This window comes from Muntiacus reevesi, chromosome 1, assembly GCF_963930625.1.
Source record: "Muntiacus reevesi chromosome 1, mMunRee1.1, whole genome shotgun sequence".
Classification (NCBI taxonomy): domain Eukaryota; kingdom Metazoa; phylum Chordata; class Mammalia; order Artiodactyla; family Cervidae; genus Muntiacus; species Muntiacus reevesi.
The window spans coordinates 142349379-142374529 of record NC_089249.1 but is presented as its reverse complement, the minus strand read 5'-3'; the positions used below and the strand labels follow the sequence as shown (position 1 = coordinate 142374529).

The window sequence follows — 25151 nt, the reverse complement described above, 5'->3', positions numbered from 1 at the left end:
AAGAAATGAAGAACCCCAGGGTTAGCAGAAGGAAAGAAATCTTAAAAATTAGGGCAGAAATAAATGCAAAAGAAACTAAAGAAACCATAGCAAAAATCAACAAAGCTAAAAGGTGGTTTTTTGAAAAAATAAACAAAATTGGTATCTCTAATTTTAATCAATAAATAAATAAATTTAAAAGACTCAATAAATTTAAAAGAATCTAAATCACACGAAGTATGCTTTCTGACCACAATAAAATTATATTAGAAATTAACAAAAAAAAATCTAAAAACTCCCAAATATTAGGAAATTAAATAAGACATTTCCAAATGACCCTGAATCAAAGAAGAAATCACAAGGAAATATTTTTAAAAACCTGAATCAAATAAAAATGAAATCACAATCCATTTTAATGATTTGGATTCTGCTAAAACAGGACTTTGGGCTCCTCCGGTGGCTCAGCAATAAAGAATCTGCCTGTAGTTCAGGAAATAGGAGTTTGATCCCTGGGTGCGGAAGATCCCCTGGAAAAGGGATGGCAACCTACTCCAGTATTCTTGCCTGAGAATCCCATGGACAGAGGAGCCTGGTGGGCTATATGTTCCATTGAGTCACAAAGAGTCAGACATGACTGAAGTGACCGAGCACACACGCAAACCAGACTTGGAGGGAGAGTTATATCTTTAATGTTTATTACAAAGCATAAAAGGTCTAAAAATCAATAATCAAACCAAAGCAACCCCAAAGTAAGTAGAAAGAAGAAAATAATACAGATCAGAGACTAAATTAACAAATTAAAAACTGACAGACAGTTGGGAAAATGAATGAAACCAAAAGTCAGTTATTTGTTAAAATCAATAAAATTGATAAACTTTTGGCTCTATTGACCAAGAAAAAGATAGAGAAGACATATGTTGCTAAAATCAGGAATGAAAGTATAGACCCTATAAAAATTAAAAGGAATGCAATAAAATTTATTAATAAATTTATGCCATGAATTAAACGAAGTAGATGAATTAGCCAGATTCCTAGAAAGACGCAAATAACCAATTTAAGAAGTCAAGAAAAGAAGAAAAGAGAAAGTGTGGTTAACAGAAAGATCAAATGAAATGTGAGAAGTAAGTTCAAGTATATCAGGAAAAATAATACAATATTTGTAAATGAATTTTATTAAAAGACAAAATTTCAGGTTGGATTTTAAAATCAAAAATCCAGCTGTATGTTACTTGCAGGAGTGATGCCTCAACAAAATGATGGAAAATAAGTGAACATAAAAAACATACTGCAAATATGCTAGCTAAAAACAAGCTGCTTTATAAATATTGATATCATAAAAGGTAGACTTTTAGAGGAAGAATTTAATAGTGGTAAGAGGATCAATAATAAAAGAGTCTACCAAAAAGATGTAACAATTATGAATTTGTAATGTCCTTTGTGCTTACTTAGGAAATCTTACACTACCGCTTTATTCTAAAGCTACTTTTCTAAATTTTCTTCTAATGATTCAGCTTTCTTTTCATGATTAAGGCTTTAATGTATGGAGAACTTTTTTTTAATTGTGAGAAGAAGGAACTAAGTAGATTATTTCTAATATTCAAAAAATACCATCAATTAACTAACTCCATATTACACTGTCTTAATGAGTTTAACTTCATGTATCTTTTAACTGGCAATGGCATAGATCATAGTACATTTTAAATATTTATTACATTTATTGAATAGCTGTGTATTCTCTATTTTGTTTTTGCTTTCTTTAAAAGTAAATTTGGGACCATTCTTCACTTTAAAGAATCAGGTCTCTTATGAGAATGACTGATTCCAGAAGTGGGCAGAGAAGGTTCAGGTGGGCCTGGAACATCTTGTTATCTTACAGAGAAAATAATGCTCAAAAATAGTGGAACACATCAAGAGAACATGGGAGCCTAACCTGAGAGGATATGCATACCAAATACACAATAATATTAGCATATTATAACCCTGACTAAAGCAATAATTCAAGCCCATGCTAATATAAATAAACAATCAATAGATAAATAGAGGAGAAAGAGAACAGTTTTTTAATAGGAGAATGCCAACTAACAATGCAGAATGAATGATGGAGCTAGACAATCACTGTTTGACAAGTATCATATTTATAACTAATTCAAGCAAGAATTATCAATGGATGCTAAAACTGGCAAGTGAAACTTTGGAGATATTTACATGGCCCCAAAGGATCTCCCCACAGAATACTTATTAATTACAAAGGGGGAATTGCAAAGAGGAAAATAGTAATTTTATAGTGGAGAAACCTGACTGATACCATCTTCTACATTAAGTGATCAATGTTAGCATCACCAGTAATGGAATGAGCTGGCATCTGTGTCTCTTGATATGATGCACTGCAAGAGACTCAATGTCACTTATCTGGTGATGCTGTCAAAATGCAAAATCTGAATTTAATCATGAGGAAACATCAGATAAACCTGAATTGAAAGACAACCTACAAAATAATTGGCCTATACTCTTCAAAATGTCAAGGTCATGAAAAGAGTAAGAAAGACAGTAACTGTTCCAGACTGAAAGAGATTAAAGATAGGAAAATGCAATATGAAATCCTTGATTGGTTCCTTAAAAATTACTTTTCTATTACTGTATAGGATATTACTAAGGTAATAAGCAAATATTGAATAATGTCTAAAGATTAGAGAATAATATTGTCTCACTGTTAACCTCCTGATTTTGACAACTATATGGTAGTTATGTAAGAGAATGTCCTTGTTTTTAGGAATTGCACATTGAATTATTTAAAGATAAAGGGGCAGCATGTCTGCAACTTACTCTCACATTTATATTTAAAATTAAGTGTGGCTAATGTTAAAATGGAAGAATTTAGTTGAAGAGTACCCAGGGGGTATTCCTATAACTTTTGAAACTTTCCTGTAAGTTTGAAAGTATTACAAAATGAAACGTTATCAAAGACTAGTGTATCTCTTCCTTAAAAATCATTGCCTTTTTAGAATGCAAGCACTACCTATGTTTTTTAAATCAGTCTTTAAACAATCTTTGATGGTGCTTATTCAATATATATTTTTGGCATCCACTTTGGGCTAGAGTCTGAGGACACAGGGGAAAACTAAAAAAAATTTAGGCTTGCCCATGTGAAGTTTACAATCTAGAAGAGAAAATAACTCTTGTACAAACAATTGCCTAAATGTGGTTATTAAGTGATCCGTTCTTGCAACAGTACATATACCCCACAAAGTCTCACCTTTGTATAGACCACATTCCATTCCTTCCTTATGAAAATGCAGATGAAATTTTTTTTCTGAATGTCCTTTCTGTCCCATAATAGAGCTGCGACCACAGAAAGCCAATGAGAGTCCACGCAACTGACTCTTTCAAGTGTGTTTCTGTTGGAGAGACAGAAATTAAAAAGGGAAATGGTAGTGGGGGTTTTTTTGTAAGCTAAAATACTTTCCATCTTGAAAAGCAATGAACTCTGCTATAGAAGCAGGGCAAGTTTTCAAACCTCCTGTTCATTACAGAGATATGCATCTAAGGAACTTCCAGCCATGTTCTGGGTGACTGTTTTTGAAATTCGAACAAAAAGGAGTTTGTTACAGAACTCAGAGGGCAGTCCTGAAAGCTTCATTAATTTTCATAATTTCCAATTAATTCATTTAGTCACTTCCTGATATTCTAAAATCAAGAGTTTTGAAAGCTGCTACCTTTAACCTTAGGTGAAATTTAAAATGCTGTGACTTTTACTGATCCAACCTAAGCTAACCTTTTAGCCATTTATTAAAAAATGCAAAGCAAAGTCTGGGCCCAAGTCTGATATGAGTTATTTGCAATCATACTCTTCATTCCTACCATCTTTGGAATGACGATCCTGACACTCCCAGAGGATACTAAGGATTAGAATTAACCAGGTGCTTCTCCTGGCTGAGGGCCTGAGGCATGATAACAGAGGGGATATCAATACAGCCATAATGGAAACACATCCAAAATTCTCCAGCTCAACTTGTCCAGTGTAATTATAGCTCCGTGATGGAGGAGTGGGAGTGGGGGCAGGAAGGAGGTGGGCAGTGGAAAAAGAGAGGTTTTCTGGAACTTCCCTTCTGCCATCCTTGACCTTGTAACTACTACGGTCATTAGTGGTCCCCCACCTGGGTTGGGGTGCATCTACTCCCGAAGGTTCTGCCTCCCTGCTCAGATCTGCCCCCCTGCCTCAGCTGTTGCACCCTCAGAGATATTCTGGACACAGCTGGGGCTGCCACCCCCCTTCCTCCTGTGAGCCACCACCCATAGTTTTTAGCTTTTAAATGCAAGTCTCTCCATTTTTAGAAAACTGGACACGGAAATACCTCAACCCACAGACTAATAAATTGAGAAATGAGACTGTGTTCTTTAAAAAGACTTCCCAGAAAATCCTGCTGAAAACTGAGCTTTCCTATAAAGGCAGATTTACCATGATGCTGACAAAGCTCACCATACAAGGTCCCACTACAAGGTCCCTCCTTGCAAAATTCCTAACACTGCCCTGGGAGTATCCTTATCAATTCATGTATATGTTCATACCTTTGTTACAAATTTGCAGAAGTGCAATAATTTAACTGCAATTGGTTAAGGCTATTGTCTCTTTACATGGCACCCCTCTCCCACACCTTCATACTACTCTCCACTGTGCTGGGAGTTTTGGAGCGTCTGAGAATAATTTTAGGATCCAGGTAAAGAAAGTATGAGTTGGATCTAAACTCATGTAGCCTGGATTTAGTGGGACATTTTTACATGGCTCAAATTCACTTTGATCTGTACTTAACTATTGCTAGACATCCTAAGGTAGAAACAGCTCTCAGGAACATTTCGGCCAGCCACGCACTAACACACTCAGATTCACAAAGGACTGATGCTCATGTACGTGTGTAATGGAGAAGGAGCACGTTAGAAGAAACACTGGCTAGAAGAGGCATTCCTCTCTCAAAAGGCCATGGCCCAGCAGGTCTCAGTTTCCATATCAATGAAAGCCCTACTCTTCTGCCTGTGGAGTTCTAGAAGCTTCTTTCTGCTCAAGGAGTTGGGAATTCCTTTGTGTACTGGAGTGAGGTGAAATTAGCACTGCCTGAGAATTCCAGCTCTCTGTGAATGCTCTGTGTTGATCTGGTAAATACACTGCTCCCCCTTCTCAGGGTTGTAGTAGACCCACTTCTGAAAAGCTGTATTTTTGTAAATGAAATGTTTAAATATCTTGGAGGATCTCCGTATTAAGAAGGATCTCAGGGAGAACCTTCATATAAACAGATACTTGATTCTACATTATTCTATTCCAAGTTTTAGGGTTACAAATAATAACCAATATACTTTGGACACTTGCTTCATGCTAGGCACTGTGTTCAGTATGTTTAATGTGCTAAATTATTTAATCTTCATATTAACCCAATAGTCACTTAATTATTTCAGTTTTAGAGATGAGTCAATTGAGGCTTATTAAGTAACTTGCTGAGGGCTTCCCAGTTCTGAAGTGTTAGAAGCAAACTTCAAAAGTTATATTCATTTGAGTTTTAGGAATTGTTTTTTACTTAATTCAATTTTTATATTTATACAAAACAAAAACATGTTTCTAAAGTCAAATCTATAAAAATTTTGCCTCCATTCTCCCTGCCCCTCCCATGCTATTTCATCCTTTCCCCACAGGTAACTCCTTTTCTGTGGTTTATCTTTCCAAAATTTTTATGGTTTATCCTTCCAAAAATTTTGTATATGTAAGCAAATATCCACTTTGTTAAATTTAAAGAAAATAAAACCAAAAAATGTACTTAAAGTTAAGTGTGTAGAGTGGAAGGTATAAGCATATAAAAACTATTCCAAAATGACTTTCAAACACAGTCATTTGATTGCTTTGATTGCTTTGGAAGACCCCAGGGGACACATGCACACACTATGTTCTGTTTCAGAGCCTGCATCCTGTGGACGCCAAATGGCAACAGTCATGACACACTGAAATACCTGGCTCTACCAGCAACTGCACTGTTTCATTAAGGCCTCAATCATTCATGTCTTTGATTGGTGGTGGTTTAGTCACTAAGTCATGTCCAACTCCTGTGACCCCATAGACTGTGGCCTGCCAGGCTCCTCTGTCCATGGAATTTTCCAGGCGAGAATAATGCAGTCAGTTGCCATTTCCCTCTCCAGGGGATCTTCCCAACCCAGGGACAGAACCTGGATCTGCTTTACTGACTGAGGTCTCCGCAGGTGGATCCTTTACTGACTGAGCTACCAGGGATGCCCTGTCTTTGAGTGGTAGCTCAGAACTCTAAGGCTGTCTTGAAAGCATTTCAAGTGGCCTATACTTAAAGAGGTTGACTGCTCTTTTTTGTGGTTGGTGGATATGAACAAAGTAGTTTGTCTTGAGCATTTAGGATCACCTGGATTCATATCACAGATCCCAGACTTGGAAAATGATCCCAGAGCAGAGCGAAGCATTTCTAGTTTTCTTCCTTGAAATTTTTTCACCCTCAGGTATCTAGTTTGCCTTTCAGAGAAATTCTAGGCCACACATATGCATTTGCATATTATTCCACATTACCAAAAGTTTTACATTGTGTGAACCTGAAGAGTAAATCATTGCAAGTCTTGTTGCTGTTGCCGTGTTTGTCCTACAGCCAGGTTGTGAGGAACAACAGGCTTCTGAGTTGTCAGTAATTGAGCATGGGAAATACCACAGCTGGTCTATTGAGTGTAGAGTCTCTTTAATTTTAGTAAAGATGAATATGTATAAGGGTTTTGGTGGCCTTGTTCATTATTTCAATCTCTTTTCACATAAGATCTTGGATTCCTCAACCATGAATTCTATTAAGGAGGGGTTTCCAAGGTCAGAGAAGAAATAATGTCTAAATCTTAACCATTCTATTCATTTCCAAGTGGTTTCAGATTTGACCTTTGTATTAGAGCCAATGGGTTTTTTTTTTTTCCCAAATGGCAACTTCCAGTGGGCATACCTCATGTTGCTGTTGGAAGGATTAAATAAGATGCTGTAGGTAATGTCCTTGTCACAGAGCCTGGAATGTAATGAGTGCTTAATAAATAGTGGCTAGAAGCAGAGTGAACTCTAGTGTTGCAGTGCTTGAGGGTGAATTTCAGCTTTCCTACTCGCTATCTTTATAATTCTGAGCAAATAAGTTGACTTCTCTGTGTTTCAGTTGTCTCACCTGAAAAATAGGGAAAATGATAGTCCCACCTCAGAGGGTTGTTGCAAGATCAAAACATTTCCATCATGAACATCAAAAACATATGTTTGCATAAGTTAACACGCAAAGCATTCCAAAAATGCCTAGCACACTATAAGCATTATTTAAATATTCACTTTTAATATTAGGAACATTTCCAAGATAATAAACTAAAGTGATAAAATGATTTTATCAGAAGAGGCAAAGTGTTTATTCAAATATTTAAAGTTAGTATTGTTCTGTCTAATTTTTATTACTGTTGTTATGTACCTTTAACACTTATCTGATGTCACAGGCACTCTGCTGAGTACTTCCTAAGCATTGCTTATCTAATCCTCTCAACATTGCCCATAATAGATGAGGAAACTAAGACATAGAGAACATAAGTGACTTCTCCAACAATCAGCCAACTTGAACCACAGTGTATCCTACTTCAGACCTCTTATATCACTTTATTATACATCTTCAGTTCAGTTCAGTTGCTCAGTTGTATCTGACTCTGCAACCCCATGAATCGAAGCACGCCAGGCCTCCCTGTCCATCACCAACTCCCAGAGTTTACTCAAACTCATGTTCATCAAGTCGGTGATGCCATCCAGCCATCTCATTCTCTGTGTCGCCCCCTTCTCCTCCTGCCCCCAATCCCTCCCAGCATCAGGGTCTTTTCCAGTGAGTCAATTCTTCACATGAGGTGGCCAAAGTATTGGAGTTTCAGCTTCAGCATCAGTCCTTCTAATGAACACCCAGGACTGATCTCCTTTAGGATGGACTGGTTGGATCTCCTTGCAGTCCAAGGGACTTTCAAGAGTCTTCTCCAACACCACAGTTCAAAAGCATCAATTCTTCAGCGCTCAGCTTTCTTCATAGTCCAACTCTCACATCCATACATAACCACTGGAAAAAGCATAGCCTTGACTAGATGGACCTTTGTTGGCAAAGTAATGGCTCTGCTTTTTAATATGCTATCTAGGTTGGTCATAACTTTCCTTCCAAGGAGTAAGCATCTTTTAATTTCATGGCTGCAGTCACCATCTGCAGTGATTTTGGAGCCCCCCAAAATAAAGTCTGACACTGTTTCCACTGTTTCCCCATCTATTTCCCATGAAGGGATGGGACCAGATGCCATGATCTTAGTTTTCTGAATGTTGAACTTTAAGCCAACTTTTTCACTGTCCTCTTTTACTTTCATCAAGAGGCTTTTTAGTTCTTCTTCACTTTCTGCCATAAGGGTGGTGTCATCTGCATATCTGAGGTTATTGATATTTCTCCCAGCAATCTTGGTAACAGCTTGTGCTTCTTCTAGCCCAGAATTTCTCATGGTGTACTCTGCATATAAGTTAAATAAGCAGGGTAACAATATACAGCCTTGACGTACTCCTTTTCCCATTTGGAACCAGTCTGCTGTTCCATGTCCAGCTCTAACTGTTGCTTCTGACCTGCATATAGGTTTCTCAAGAGGCAGGTCAGGTGGCCTGGTATTCCCATCTCTTTCAGAATTTTCCACAGTTTATTATGATCCACAGTCAAAGGCTTCGGCATAGTCAATAATGCAGAAATAGATGTTTTTCTGGAATTCTCTTGCTTTTTCGATGGTCCAGCGGATGTTGGCAATTTGATCTCTGGTTCCTCTGCCTCTTCTAAAACCAGCTTGAACATCTGGAATTTCATGCTTCATGTATTGTTGAAGCCTGGCTTGGAGAATTTTGAGCATTAATTTACTAGCATGTGAGACGAGTGCAATTGTGCGGTAGTTCGAGCATTCTTTGGCATTGCCTTTCTTTGGGATTGGAATGAAAACTGACCTTTTCCAGCCCTATGGCTACTTTTGAGTTTTCCAAATTCGCTGGCATATTGAGTGCAGCACTTTCACAGCATCATCTTTCAGGATTTGAAATAGCTCAACTGGAATTCCATCAGCTCCAAGTAGATTTGTTCAGAGTGATGCTTTCTAAGGCCCACTTGACTTCACATTCCAGGATATCTGGCTCTAGGTGAGTGATCACACCATCTTACAACAGTATAAAACTGCTGCTAACAAAAACACATGTACAACAGAATGATGAAAATAAAGAATCTGGGAAGGGGGCCAATGATTGAGACTGGAACCTGGGTTATTATAGTTATTGCATTAAGCATTAATTTAGAGCTAAGCTTTCCAGCAACCAAAGCAAAACAGAACATGCAATGTGTCATATAGTGTCTGATTTTAAGAAACAAGCCATGCTCTGTTCTCTCACCCTGAACCTGATGTACTCCTTCTCATTTAGTCATCCATAAAACCTAGTAAATATGTACATTTGCCAGACACTTTTCAGTCCTTTAGAAGACATAGTAGTTCCTGACACCAAACTGTCAGCTAATTTTACATTGTGGTTTTTCATAGGACAGATATAGGGTGACCTATTGAACAATGTCTTTATGAAAGCTGGTGCAAGAGCTGCATGATCATGGTCTGAGTGATCACTTTTGGTGTCAGCCCTCAATAAAGGCAGATGGCAGCGTATTCAATCCATGGGTCCTGGTAGGGCTAAGTACCTCAGAGCTCTTTGCATGGCCATGAATTATTATGACCTGTTCAACTGAAAATAACCTATGATGCCATTGTATGAGACAGTGCATTGTTTTACTTGACTTGAATCTGTAAAAGAAGTAACAGGCCTAAAGATTTAAGAGGAAATTATGGAAGAAATTGAAATTTTTTAAATGTTAAATTCATCCATTGAGGTGATATATTTTCCTGAAAATTGGAGAAAACTAGATTTCAGGAATAGACTATCTTGATACAGCCATAGAAAAGTAATTATCATAAAATAAAATTACAGGTGAGAGGATAGAGCTCTTTTTTCTTTTCTTCCAAAAAAATTTTTATTAGAGTAGAGGTGATTTATAATGTTGTGTTAATTTTAAGTGTACAGCAAAGTAAATCAGTTACATTGTTGTTGTTTAGTAGCTCAGTCTTGTTCAACTCTTTTGCAGTCCTAGAGAGCCCCACCAGGCCCCTCTGCCCATGGAGTTTCCCACACAAAAATATTGGGGGGGGTTGCCATTTCTTCCTCCAGGGGATCTTCCTGACCTAAGGATTGGACCCATCTCTCCTTCATTGGCAGATGGATTCTTTACCACTGAACCACCAGGGAAGCACCAAATCAGCGATACATTTACATATATCCACTTTTTTACTTTCATGTTTTTAATTTTTATTTTTAAAGAGTTTTATTGAAGTATATACAATGTTGTGTTAGTTTCAGATGTGCAACAAAGTGAATCAGTTATACACATACATATATCTGTTCTTTTTCAGATTCCTTTCCCACATAATTATTATAGAACACTGAGTAAAGTTCTCTGTGCTAAGCAACAGGTCCTTATTTGTTGTCTATTTGATATATATAGTAGTGTGTCTATGTCAACCCCAATCTCCCAATTTGTCTCTCCCCCATTGCCTTTCCCCCCGGTAACCGTAGGTTTGTTTTCTACATCTGGGACATTATTTCTGCTTTGTAAATAAATTCATAAAAATATGGAATGCTTCACAAATTTGTGTCATCCTTGTGCAGGACTCATGCTACTCTTTTATGTATAATTCCAATTTCAGTATTTGTTCCGCTGAAGTAAGCTTGAGGACAGAGCTCCTTGTTGTCCATGGGAGTGTGGCTGAAGTTTGGGGGTCAAAGCAGGGAATGAGGAACCAGAACCGTGGGTTGCTAGCCATCTAAGTTCCTAGGATGGGAGAAAGGCATCAGCCCTCACAAGTCAGCTTGCTTCCATAGAATGAATTCCCTGCTGTGCCATAGGCTAGGTATTCTATCACTATTTCTTACTCTGCCTTGGGCCCCAAAGGCAGCAGACTAATGTGCTTTTTGTATTTCCAAGACAGGGCAGCTTAATGCAGCATATCCCAAACTTCAATGAGGAAAAATCTTTGCTGGCAGCACACCTATTAACGTCTCCAGGACAATGTTCCTCGTGACAAGCTGATCTAATGTGAGTATACGTGAAAAAACTCTGGCCAATGTTCAAGATATGGGAAATAATCCTCGTATTATGCTTTCATCTTGCTTTCAATTTTGGATGTTGGTTTTTCTTTACCAGGCCTCTGACTCACTGAAGCTCTTTGTGCAAGTAGATATATTTGCGTTTCAAAGTCTACATTTCCTAAGAAAGCTAAGTTCTGAAAACACATTTTGCTGTGATAAAGACTTTTATGGATTATAAAGCTAAACAAAAAGCACAATGAATTTAAAAGTTCTTTCTTATCATGGATTTAGCCACACACAAAGATATTTATATGATCTTCTCTGCCTAGGAATCCACTGGGCAATGACATAACCAACACATTTTTTAAAATACATACATTTTTTAAAATACACATGTGGGGGGCTTCCCTGAGGATTCAGCAGGTAAAGAATCCACCTGCCAATGCAGGAAACTCAGAAGACATCAGTTCAATCCCTGAGTTGGGAAGCTCCCCTGGAGAGGGGCATGGCAACCCACTCCAGTATGCTTACTTGAAATATCCCATGGACAGAGGAACCTGGCAGGCTACAGGCCAATGGGTCACAAAGAGTCGGAAACTACTGAATGACTAAGCACACACACATACATATATGGATGCATTCATGGGTAGTAACTATAGGCTATGTGTCCTTCAGGGACATTAACTATTTTTCTTCCGTGGGGTGACTGACAAATCATTTCCGATGTATATTTCAATCTTGCCATCTAAAAAATGAAGATGTGGGATTATACTGTTTTTAATATTTCCCCAAAGATGAGAATCCCTGGGAGTAGTGGTTAAACATTGAAATTACTAAACCCTATGTTTGAACTTCTGATTAAATGAATCAAAGTTGTTTGTTCATTTTTTTGTTTGCTTGCTTATACTCTTGTTTGTTCATTTGTCTCTTTTTAAACAAGGGCTCTAGGTCTTTATCTTTGAGGAAGTTGAAAACTTGATTAGATGACTCAGGGACTTTCCATCTCTGTCATTCTGTAATTCTATAACTCAGTGAGGTGGAAGATCCACTACCCCCCTCACTGGAAGCTACTGAGGTTAAAATAAGACCTTGGGAAATTTCTCTTAGGTTCTCCCCCATGAGGAGTGGCATCCAGGTAAGTTTGTATGAAATAGACATCTACTTCTCCTAAGTCAGTGAGATGATAAGCCCCATGAGAACAACAAACAGTAGTTATGCTGTGGTTATTAAAACTGTGAACACACTTCCCCTTAACTTTTCTAATCTATTCTCCTAAATAAGTATCCCACTCAGAATCTTAGTGTCTGTCCTCCTCCCCAAACCTCATATTGATAACTTTGAACATCCAGAAATGGTTTGAGAACCTCATAACTCCATGAGTGGCTCTGGAGGTAAAGAGCATGGTGATCTGTGGTTAAACTTCAAACTACTACAAACATCAAGTCCATCTGCAATCTTGCTTCTCTGGAAGCCAGTGGGTCCTCCTGAGACTGATGTAACCATTTCTGGGAACTGGTTGGAAAAATGAAGGCTGGTTTTCCCATCAATCCTTTAAGATAATCAGAAGACAAAAGGATTAAAGTTCCTGAGACTTTAGCTTCTCTAAAAGAAAACCTATAGGAGAGCACCCAAACACAATTATTTCAGTTTTAATTTTTAAAATTTAAGTTACCCTTTCCATCATCCAAATCAATGATTCATGTAGGGATGAAAGCAGCATTGTGTTCTGCTGTAGAAAGATTTTGGAATCTCTTTCCCTGAACATCTTTAATAAGTGCTAATCAGCATGAGAGAAAACAACTGACACTAGGGAAAGGAAATACAGATATGAGACTGATGAGGTTAAGTAAAAATCCTGAAATCTTGAATTTGAAGTGGAAATATCAGTATGAATCATGATACAACTTTAAAACAAAATGGTAGTTTCTAGCTCTGTCCATGGAAAAAACCTAGAAACAAATAACCAATGAAGTAGAATAAAACATGTAGTACAGATTGTGAACTTTAAATGCTATTTTCTTACCAAAAAGAGCCAGAGCTCCTTGGAGAAATAGTAGAAGTGTTAGTTGCTCAGCTATGTCCGACTCTTTGCGATGCTATGGACTGTAGCCCACCAGGCTCCTCTGTCCATGGAATTCTCCAGGCAAGAAGAAAACTGGTCAACCACTTGTAAAAGAATGAAACTAGAACACTTTCTAACACCATACACAAAAATAAACTCAAAATGGATTAAAGATCTAAATGTAAGACCAGAAACTATAAAACTCCTAGAGGAGAACATAGGCAAAACACTCTCCAACATAAATCACAGCAAGATCCTCTATGACCCACCTCCCAGAATATTGGAAATAAAAGCAAAAATAAACAAATGGGACCTAATGAAACCTAAAAGCTTTTGCACAACAAAGGAAACTATAAGTAAGGTGAAAAGACAGCCCTCAGATTGGGAGAAAATAATAGCAAACGAAGCAACAGACAAAGGATTAATCTCAAAAATATACAAGCAACTCCTGAAGCTCAATTCCAGAAAAATAAATGACCCAATCAAAAAATGGGCCAAAGAACTAAACAGACATTTCTCCAACGAAGACATACAGATGGCCAACAAACACATGAAAAGATGCTCAACATCACTCATTATCAGAGAAATGCAAATCAAAACCACAATGAGGTACCATTACACGCCAGTCAGGATGGCTGCTATCCAAAAGTCTACAAGCAATAAATGCTGGAGAGGGTGTGGAGAAAAGGGAACCCTCTTACACTGTTGGTGGGAATGCAAACTAGTACAGCCACTATGGAAAACAGTGTGGAGATTTCTTAAAAAACTGGAACTAGAACTGCCATATGACCCAGCAATTCCACTTCTGGGCATACACACTGAGGAAACCAGATCTGAAAGAGACACGTGCACCCCAGTGTTCATCGCAGCACTATTTATAATAGCCAGGACATGGAAGCAACCTAGATGCCCATCAGCAGATGAATGGATAAGGAAGCTGTGGTACATATACACCATGGAATATTACTCAGCTGTTAAAAAGAATTCATTTGAATCAGTTCTAATGAGATGGATGAAACTGGAGCCCATTATACAGAGTGAAGTAAGCCAGAAAGATAAACAACATTACAGTATACTAACACATATATACGGAATTTAGAAAGATGGTAACGATGGCCCTATATGCAGGGCAGAAGAAGAGACGCAGAAGTACAGAACAGACTTTTGAACTCTGTGGGAGAAGGTGAGGGTGGGATGTTTCGAAAGAACAGCATATATATATCGTCTGTGGTGAAACAGACCACCAGCCCAGGTGGGATGCATGAGTCAAGTGCTCGGGCCTGGTGGGCTGGGAAGACCCAGAGGAATCGGGTGGAGAGGGAGGTGGGATGGGGGACCGGGATGGGGAATACGTGTAACTCTATGGCTGATTCATATCAATGTATGACAAAACCCACTGAAAAATAAAAAATAAAAAAAATTTTTAAAAATTAAAAAAAGAAAAGAATTCTGGAGTGGGTTGCCATTTCCTTCTCCTGGGGATCTTCCTAACCCAGAGATCAAACCTAGGTTTCTTGCTGCCTAGGTTTCTTTTGGACCCTGATTCTAACTAAAAATAGTTAACAGTTATGAGACAATCAGGAAGTTAGACCACAGGCTGAATATATAATGATAAAAAGACATAATTTTTTTAAATGTAGAAATTCTTCCAGTGTATTTTTTAATAGTTTTTATATTTTAAATGCTCATACCTATTTACAGAAAAATGATTCTATAGCTGACATTTGCTCCAAAATACTCTAGCTTGCAGGGAGTAGAGCATATAGAGAAAACTAAATGGATTATCAATGGATAATTATTAAGCTGGATGATGGTTACATGGGGTCTCATTATGCTAGTCTCTCTACTGTTATATATAATACAATTTTTTCCAAATTCTTTACTACCTGAACCACCAGGAAAGCTCTGTTAGAGAAATAGATGATTCCAAATCTGGATCAGAAAACTACAAGATGAGCTTGTATTGTGTTGCCTTGAGAGAAAGCAAGGAAACTAAAACAACTAATATTGTGTCAGAAGGTCTTGGGAGCTAACTTAAAGAGAATCCCACTAGTCAAAGATGGTACAATTGAACAGGAATAAGAATAATCATGGTAATATATTGAAACTTTCAAGCATATTAAAAATACAAGAATTTATTATGTAATGTTTAAGTCCTTGTTGGTCAAAAAAAAAAAAAAAAAAAGAAAGAAAGAAAGAAAAATGCACTGGTCAGGTTTGGAGGACCCTAGGGAGCAACTCACTATTTTGAAAACTGGTAAACAAAGGAAAAGCATCAAGCACTTAGCCTCTTTGCTATACAATCTGTTATTTCAGTCAAGTAGTGGATTAGAAGAAATTTCTCTTTATAGAGTAAATTTCAGCTAAATATTTTGTAAAGGAATGACCTAGTTTGATTATTGCCAATTTACATTTCCTAATAAATCTATAAAATGATCACCAATAGTTGTTAATATCTCAAGAAAAGGAACAACAAGACTTTATGTGTCTCCTGATGGAAATATACATCATTCAGGAAGTATTCTTGCCAACAAATTCAAACTGGAATCTGATTAAGTCTCTAGCTCTAACCATGAATTTACAGGACATACAGGGGTCAGAGAAAGATAAAAATCAAGGAAATACAGACTAGATGGAAAACTCTGCAAGGCACTGACCCAGATTTCTCAATGAATACATTGCTAGGAAAAGAAGAAAAAGGAAAGAGATTGATCTTTAGGTTTAAAATAGGCTTAAATATATCAACCGTTCAATACATGGATTTCTTTTGGACCCTGATTCTAACTAAAAATAGTTAACAGTTATGAGACAATCAGGAAGTTAGACCACAGGCTGGATATATAATGATAAAAAGACATAATTTTTTAAAATGTAGAAATTCTTCCAGTGATATTTTTTAATAGTTTTTATATTTTAAATGCTCATACCTATTTACAGAAAAATGATTCTACAGCTGACATTTGCTCCAAAATACTCTAGCTTGCAGGGAGTAGAGCATATAGAGAAAACTAAATGGATTATCAATGGATAATTATTAAGCTGGATGATGGTTACATGGGGTCTCATTATGCTAGTCTCTCTACTGTTATATATAATACAATTTTTTCCAAAATTTAAAAAAAAAATGGATTGATCATTCCCTCTCTTGAAAGGATTTACCTTGTCCATTCTTGAAGGTGGCCGAGGAAGTCACCCATTGGTCTCATTCCTGTGGGAGGAGCTATGAATAGAGATGGCAGAAGTGGGATGACCCTGCTGTATTCTTTCACCAAACTGAGGTATTTTAAAATAAGTGATTTGAATAAGCATTCAAAAGCAACTTTTTCCAACATCAACTTATTGCATTTGTTTTAGGTGAGGATGGAAGGCCACAGAGGACCATGATGTCAGATTCCAGAACACAATTTTTTCCCCCTTGAACATGATTTAAAACTCAAACCATCTCCATGAGTCTTTCTGAGGCCAAAAGGAAAATCCTGGGCTCTTTGCCAGCACTCTCCTCCGCCGCTTTTCAGGACCAGCCTTTTTCCTCTCATTTCTTTAAAGAACAGAGAAAAGCAGAAAAACCTGGAAAACATTATGCTCCTTTGACAAAAATAAAATAAAAACATACTGTGTCAATTTCTCACAAACACTATAGTCAGAATCAGAATCTCATATTATTTTCAGATATGTGGGAGAGTTTTCTGTTAGATACTCTGCCCAGCACAGCAGGGAGAAAACAGGATATACTGTAACAAGGTTGTAAATAGATTTAAACCCCTTGGGTTTCCCTGCCTGTAGCTTCCTAATGCCCTGCCTCACAGTGGAATGACAGGGCCAGTATCCTACACCTCAGACATGTTCCCACATTTCCTTCTTCACACAACCCTGGAATTCCTCTTGCGCACAGACTAAATAGAAACAAAATCAAATTAATGACAAATGACTTTCCAAAAACTTGAAATACAACAAAAATTTTTCTGAACAGGACGAGTAGCAGATCCAAACAAAGCCACCCAAATTGCTTTCTTCACATGCCAAACTTCGTATCTATCTCGCACAATTATTTCTGATCTATGGTACCCTTTTCATTAATGTTTGGATTTGAACCCAATCTCATTCCCATCTTTTCCATTAAAACCTTCAGTCTCCCCTAAGAACCAAGGTCTAGGCTGAGGAAGTTGCAGTTACAAACAAAATGAGTTAATACCAGGCAAAAAGTATCAAGTAAGCCCTGCTCTACTTTCTTCACTTCTTCTTTCTTGTAATGCTTATACAACCCTCTGAGGCAGCTGCTCTTATTTCCTTCATTTCACAGTCGAAGAATCCAAAGCTTCAAGGGGCTACAACAAGTAAGATGCTCAGCTAAGACTGGAACAAATTTCTGTTTTACTCCAAAGCACAATCCTGTAATCACTGCACTAAACCTCTTACCAGCCAACTTTGGAAGGCACTTAGCTGCTTATGTTAAAGGTAGCAGAACTTTGCAAGGAAGATGCCAAGACAGCAAGACATAGTGAGAAAGGGTACTGGCTGTTGTAAATGGCTGTGCATATTGTGTACTGCACAACTCCAGGGGGCGCCACTCACCCTATAGCTTATGGAAATGGTGCTCTTGAAATTATGCTTAGCACTCCCTGCATGGCAATATGCCTTTCATGGGCCTGGTCCTTGAAATTTAAATAAGCTCCTATGATCTTTGATCTTCATTTCATTCCCTGAGCTTTAACTTCATCATATACCAACAGGGGCTGCCAATAAATGCAGAATAGGAAATACTGCTAAGATGACTGCTACCCCAAGCCTATTAAAGTCATTATGAACACACAGTTTATCAGTACTTTAACTAGAAATCAACTTCTCCCAGAGTGCTGTGCCTAAGGGTACAAAATCATTTTGAATTGGGTTTGGCCAAGTGAAAGTCGCCTTCTCCTCCTTCTGAATCTTTACATGCGGGAGTGCCAAGAGCTCAGTCCTTGGGCATCGTCTCTACCTATACTCATTTTCTTTTTTTTTCTATACTCATTTTCAAGGTGATCTCATGTAGGCCCATAGCTCCAATACCATCCAAAGATGATAACTCTCACATTGCTATCTCCAGCCCTACCCTCTCCTTGAGATTCAGGTCCCGTGTCCATCTCAACTTTCCCTCTTGGACATCTAATTGACCCCTGAAACTAATATAATTTGAGATAGCCACACAAGCAACAAAACCAAAAATAAATATATGGGACTATAACAAACTAAAAATCTACACAGCAAGAGAAATGATCAACAAAATAAAAAGGCAACCAATGTAATGGGAAAAAATATTTGCTAAATACATTGTATCTGATAAGGGATAAATATCCAGAATATATGAGGAACCCATATACTCAATGCTAAAATGTAATAATTCAATTAAAATGGACAAAGGATGGACCTGAATAAACATTTTTCCAAAGAAGCCATACAAATGGCCAACTGGTACAAGAAAAGGTGCCCAACAGCAATAATCATTAGGGAAATGCAGATCAAAACCACAGTGAGCTATCACCTCACACCTGTTAGAATGGCTGTTATCAAAAAGACAAGAGACTGTTGCGGTTGAGGATGTGGAAAACCAAGGGAATCCTTGTGTGGCTCAGCTGGTAAAGAATCGCCTACAATATGGAAGACCTGGGTTTACTCCCTAAGTCGGGAAGATCCCCTGGAGAAGGGAATGGCTACCTACTCCAGTATTCTGGCCTGGAGAATCCCATGGGCTATGTAGTCCATGGGGTCGCAAAGAGTTGGGCATGACTGAGTGACTTGCACTTTCACTTTATACATTGTTCGTGGGAATGTAGATTGGTACAGCCACTGTGTACCAAAATAGTACAGAGGTTCCCCAAAAAGTTAAGACAGAAGTGCCATATGATCCAGGTATCCCACTTTTGAGTATATATTCAAAGGAAATAAAAGCACCACCTTCAAAATGATATCTGCACCCCCATGTTCACCACAGCATTATTACAATGACCTGGAAACAACATAAGTGTTCATCAGTGGATGAATGGATAAAGAAAATGTCACTCACACACATGCACACACACACACATACATACTGGAATATCATTCAACTATAGAAAGAAGGAGATCCTGCCATTAACTACAACATGGATGAAACTTGAAGGCATTATGTTAAGTGAAATGTCAGACATAGAAAGAAAACTAACATATGTTCTCACTTACATGTGGAATCTTTTTAAAAAAATCTTTAAAAAATCATAGAAACAGAGAACAAATTGGTGGTTGTCAAGGTTGGCAGGGGAGGAAATGAGGGGAAAGTGGTCAGACGGACAAGTGTTCAGTAATAAGAAGAGTCACTTTGGCGATGTAATGTACAACATGGTGACCATAGTTAACAATATTTGAAAGTTGCCCTGATTCACACTGACATATGGCAGAGACCACCACAACACTGTAAAGCCATTATCCTCCAACTTAAAAAAATGAAAGTTTCTAAGAGAGCAGCTTTTAACACACACACACACACACAAAGGTAACTCTGTGTTAACTAACCTTATTGTGGTAATTTTGCAGTATATACACATCTCAAATTATCACATTGTACACTTTAATCTTACACAGTGTTATATGTCAACTATATCTCAATAAAGTAGGAAAAAAATAAACTTAGTCAAATTAAAAAAAAAGATCCAGAATGCAACTTGTGCTTTTGAACTCTGACCAACTCTACCCCGATCCTACAAAAGTCACACCATCCCCCCAGCTGCTCAAAACAAAAGCAAGTCCTCTCAACTGTGACCTTCAACATTTATCCTTACTGTGACCCTCTCTGACCACTTCCACTTGCTGCTTGTGTGTGTGTGTGTGTGTGTGTGTGTGTGTGTGTGTGTGTGCATTCCATGTGTTGTGTTTGTTATTCATAAAGAGAAATTGTTTTGTCTTTCAGTTTGTGGGTTCCAGTTTTCCTTTTAAAGCAGTGTCTTCATGGGTGGGCCCTACTTACCAAACTGATTTTATTGCTCTCACTTCCAAATCAAAGCAGACAATCTTAGTCCCGCCTTGACCAAAAGTGTCTCAAAGGAGTTTGCCTCTTTTCACAGCCTCTACTGCTGCTGCTGCTGCTGCTGCTGCTGCTAAGTCGCTTCAGTCATGTCCGACTCTTCGTGACCCCTTGGACTGCAGCCCACCAAGCTCCTCCGTCCATGGGATTTTCCAGGCAAGAGTACTGGAGTGGGGTGCCATTGCCTTCTCCATCTGGCAGCTTCTACTTCCTTCCGAGTCCCTGACTAGTCCACCCTCTATATTTCACCCGTGCAGCAACCTACTGACACTGCTCTTATGAAAACCACCAGAATGTTCCTAATTGCTAAACCCAAAGGATTATGTGTAGATAATGTATGATTATCCCAATCATATTGGACCTCTCTGCTCATCAGAAATTGCAAATATTTCCTACCGCTCTGAGTCCTGCAGCCCCCGTGGGTCCTGAGGCCCCTGCATCCTGCACTGTTCCCACCTCTCTGGCTAAAAGGGGTCAGCTTTCTCTGCTGACTCTCCTTTAGTCTCCACTCTTCATTCCCCTTTCTTCTGAAAGGTTCTTAAGCTTCTCTTTTTCAAGAAAACCTCTAAAATATGTTGAAAACTATGGGACACACTCTTCTCTTAAAAAAAAAAAAAAGGATATGTTCATGGATTCATGATATTTTAAGTAATTTAAATTACTTAATATATCAGGCTGTATCACATCCTGAAGGCAAGCTAGACAGGCCCTCTGCTCTATGTTCTCAGCCTGGGGGATGCCAACCATCCCCTGGGCTTTGAGGGTCAACTATATGTTAGTTTTCAAATGTGTACTTCGAGCAGCAACTATTCTCCAAATAGTGGGAGAATAGATTCTCCCGATCTCACATCCTCAATTTCCAACTAAAACATGTCTGTTTATCACCATGTGCTCAATGTATTTCAACCTAGCCTGAATATGTGGCAGTCCCTGGCTAATTTCTCCTCTGGGTGGATGGTATCACTATTCATCCCAATCACCAAAAACAAACAAACAAACAAAAAAACCCTACTCTTCCTCTCCTTTTTCTTGTAACTTTCGAGACTCAAGTCCTTCTCATCTCTTACTTGGATTGTTAGAGGAGTCTTCTATTTGGTCTGTTTCCCACACTGCCTTCTTCAAAGGCACCCTCCACAATGCAGCTATTGGGTTGGCCAAAAGATTCATTCAAGTTATTCTGTGAGATGTCATGAAAATACCCAAATGGACCTTTTGGCCAATTTAATATATTACTCTTTATGGACCCCCTGTACTTCTCATGACAGTATATCCCCAAATGTGTTTCCAAGAATACAGTGTGTGGGAACAAAAAAGTTATCACAGTTAGTTAAGTTGAGTAAGCATTAGATTTAATCACTTCTCAGAACCTTCAGTACATTAAACACATTTTGGAGTTCCAACTGGGGGCGTGTGGAATAAAACATTTGTCGAGCATTTTGGTGACAAAAGTCCAGTGTTCTTTGGATTAAATTTTAAGTCTATGAGTTGAAATTTAATTTCCTCATCTGTCTTTTCTTCCAGTTTCCAGCTGTTCTTCTTGATAATGTCGACAATGGGAGGATAGCAGTGTGTACTCTGGATTTAGGAAGACCAAGGTTTAAATTTCAGCACAAGACTTTGGGCCGAATTGCTTAATCTCTCAGAAAGTAGACTAGCCCCTCTGCCCCTCACTCAGCTGACTTTTACAGCCCGCATCATCTAGATGTTCCTGTCCTCATCTACATGTTTCCAGTGGAAAGCAGTGGTGGAGCCCAGCGGGTGAAAGCAGTGGGAGAAGAGAGAGCAGTATATTCAATACCCTCACCCCCAACTCCCTGCCTTGTCGTAAGACAGTGTTTTGACCGTCTGACTCTCTCCTGGCTCCAGCTGTCTCCTGTCTGGGTCAGCCTCTCCCTCCTCCTTCTCTTTAGACCGAGGGGTGCTAATGACTTCCAGCTGTCGCTAACCCCTCATGGTTTCATCGTCACTTGTGTTCCTTCAATTCTGATCGCACCTCTGTAAAGAGACCATTCCTTAAACTCCCCTAAGTATACCATCTGTTTCCTGCTGGATCCCTGACAGCATAGAACTTTAGTCTCCTTACAAAACGGGAATCATAACACCCATCTCATGGAGCTGTTGAGAGCATTTGGTGAAGGTGCATGAGTGCGTCAAGTTCCAGCACAGCACCTGGCACACAGTGGAGAGTGTGTTAGTTGCTCAGTTGTGTCTGACCCTTTGCGACCCTATGGACTGTAGGCCGCCAGGCTCCTCTGTCCATGAAAGTCTTCGGGCAAGAATACTGGAGTGGGTTGCCATTTCCTTCTCCAGGGGATCTTCCTGACCCAGGGATCAAACCCGAGTCTCCTGCACTGCGGGTAGGTTCTTCACCATCTGAGTAGTGCTCACTAAAGGAGAGATGGCTTCCCTGGTCCTGCTCCCTTCTGTCAGTCACCCAATAGTCACATACACAGAAATCTTCCTGCTCCCTTGCCGTGACCCAGGCTGATATGGGTAAAGGGAAGCAGTGCCGAGCCCCAGTCTGAAAAGCTGTCATAGGAACCCAGGCTCCACTCAGCAGTTACAGAACAGGGCTGACCTGCAGGTCCTATTACAGGGCCTGGAACAGAGGATCCTAACAAGAACTGGAACAGCGAGGGTCAGGGTATCTATGTGCTTAGCATTCCTCTTGGGAAAAAAGCTGCTTCTGTACTGGCCCCAGATGGTCTGTCCCCCTACAGTGGCCAATTGTTTCCCAAGGAAGAAATTCTTCCAGCTCCAAATCTACTCCCTGTCCCCCATTCAAGTGATCAAGTGGCCTCCAACGGAGGATGCTAGCTTCTTGGAAGGGGAGGTCATTTGAACCGGCTTGTGGCATGTAATCAGAATGCAATTTCGCTTTGCTTTCTGCCATTTTTTTAAATGTGGGAGAATTCTTCCCATACCTCTTGAAAACTCAGGGAGTTTTTCTGATCATTCTCAAAGCCCATAGAACCCATAAATAAATTCAGAAATAAAACCACCCAGTACATTATGTAACATTTAAACTTTATTCAAAGCTTATGTCTCCTCCCTACCTCAGGAGATATCAGAAAGAAATTCTCCACCAGGACTACAGTACATCCTGTGGCAGAGGTGCCAGCTGCAGCGACTTTGAGCCCTCCCCACACCCTGGGGCCTTAGTGATTTCAAATACAAAGTTTCTCCCAGCAACACGGGGCCCCGCTGTGGTCTATCCCCTCCCCAGTGAGGCGATAGGACTGGAGGAACAGCTCCAATGACAAAATGAGGACACAAAAACAAAAGCGTAGCAAGGAGAGGAGGTGGGACCCTGCATGGAAGGCGAGCAAGGAAGGTTTCATGGCCTCTTCCCCTGGGGCTTTTTAGCCTCTTCAAAGTGGGGTCAAGTGTCCCCAAGACACTGAGGCTTTCCCAGGGATGAGGAGGGTATACCCTGGATAGCACAGGGTGCCCTGACTTCAAGCAGTCCACCAGTAGGAGCATGAGAGTTTGAACTCTAAATAACGCATAGTAAATGCAAGCTTGGGGATGGGGGGTGTCACAGGGTGGCTGTCAAATTAAATGACTCTCTTCTCCAGGCCACTCTCCAGGAATCTCCATAGCATGCTGACAGCCTGAGGCACAGCTCCAGAAGTGTACTCAGAAAACTGCACATCTGCAAAGATGGTGAAACTGCAAGTCCAGGAATACCTCCCTGGGTCAGGTGAAGACATAGATCACAATGGCATCCAACTACCTGAGCCAGTTATTTGGGAAGCTGTGAGTCAAGGTTGTCCTATTTCTTCTAGATCTAGAGTTAGAGGGTTGTGGTCACAGCCCCTCCATTTGATGCCACCAATTTCAACATCCCCCCCGGCCCCCGCCATCAGACCTACTACCTAGAAACCCTAGTGTGGCAGGCAGAAAAATGATGTCCCAAAGATATCCATGTCTTAATCCACCAGACATCATAAGGCAAAAGGAACTCACAGAAGTGATTAAATTTAGGATCATAAGTTGGGGAGATTTTCTTGGAAAATCCAGGTAAATGGTTCCAGTGTTTTCACATGGGTCCTTATAGGAAGGAAGCAGGAGTGTCAGAGTCAGAGAAGATCTAACAGCAGAAGTAGTGGTCAGAGTGATGCATTTTTTGGCTTCAAAAATGAAAGGGGGCCATAAGCCAAGGAATATGGGCAGCCTCCGGAAGCTAGAAAAACCAGGATTCCCCCCTATAGCCTCCAGAAGGAGTGCAGCCCTGACAAGGCCTCGACTTTAGCTAAGGAAACTGATCTCAGGTTTTTTACCTCCAGAACTATAACATAATTTGGGTTTTTTGTTTTGTTTTGTTTTGTTTTCAAGCCACCAGGGCCTTCCCCAGTGCCACAGGGGTAAGGAATCCACCTGCCAATACAAGAGACACTGGAGATAAGGGTTTCATCCTTGGTTTAGGACGATCCCCTGGAGTAGGAAATGGCAACCCACCCCAGTATTCTTGCTAGGAAAATTCCATGGACAGAGGAGTCTGGCAGGCCCCAGTCCACAAGGGTCAGACATGGCAACTAAGTGCATGCGTGTGCACACACACACACACACACACACACACACACCCTAGGTTTTTAATAAATTGTTCCAGCAGCAACATGGGAAAATTAAAATGTGGTAAGAGAATACTGAGATGATTCTTTCAGGATCTTAAAGCCCCAGTCAAAATCATCCTGATGAGACCCAACTCTCCACCTCACCCCTGTCCAGTGATATTTTTACTGCAGTTGATCTCCCTTCCAGATCTGGAAGTCTCAGGATCATTCATATCCAAGCTTAATGTCTGTCAGGGACACCATACGTGTCTCAGCACTGGGTATAGCTCTCCTTCTTCATGGGTTGATGCCCAGTTCTGGAGTGGATATAAT

General features: G+C 39.5%; 1 non-coding gene across 1 annotated transcript; it reads right to left on the bottom strand.

Annotated features, from left to right (window-relative positions):
• Nucleotides 1–10704: 10704 nt before the first annotated feature.
• Nucleotides 10705–10806, bottom strand: LOC136156772 (U6 spliceosomal RNA). The gene has a single exon (XR_010661252.1). It is a non-coding gene; the product is annotated as a U6 spliceosomal RNA (small nuclear RNA).
• Between the last annotated feature and the right edge of the window lie 14345 nt (nucleotides 10807–25151).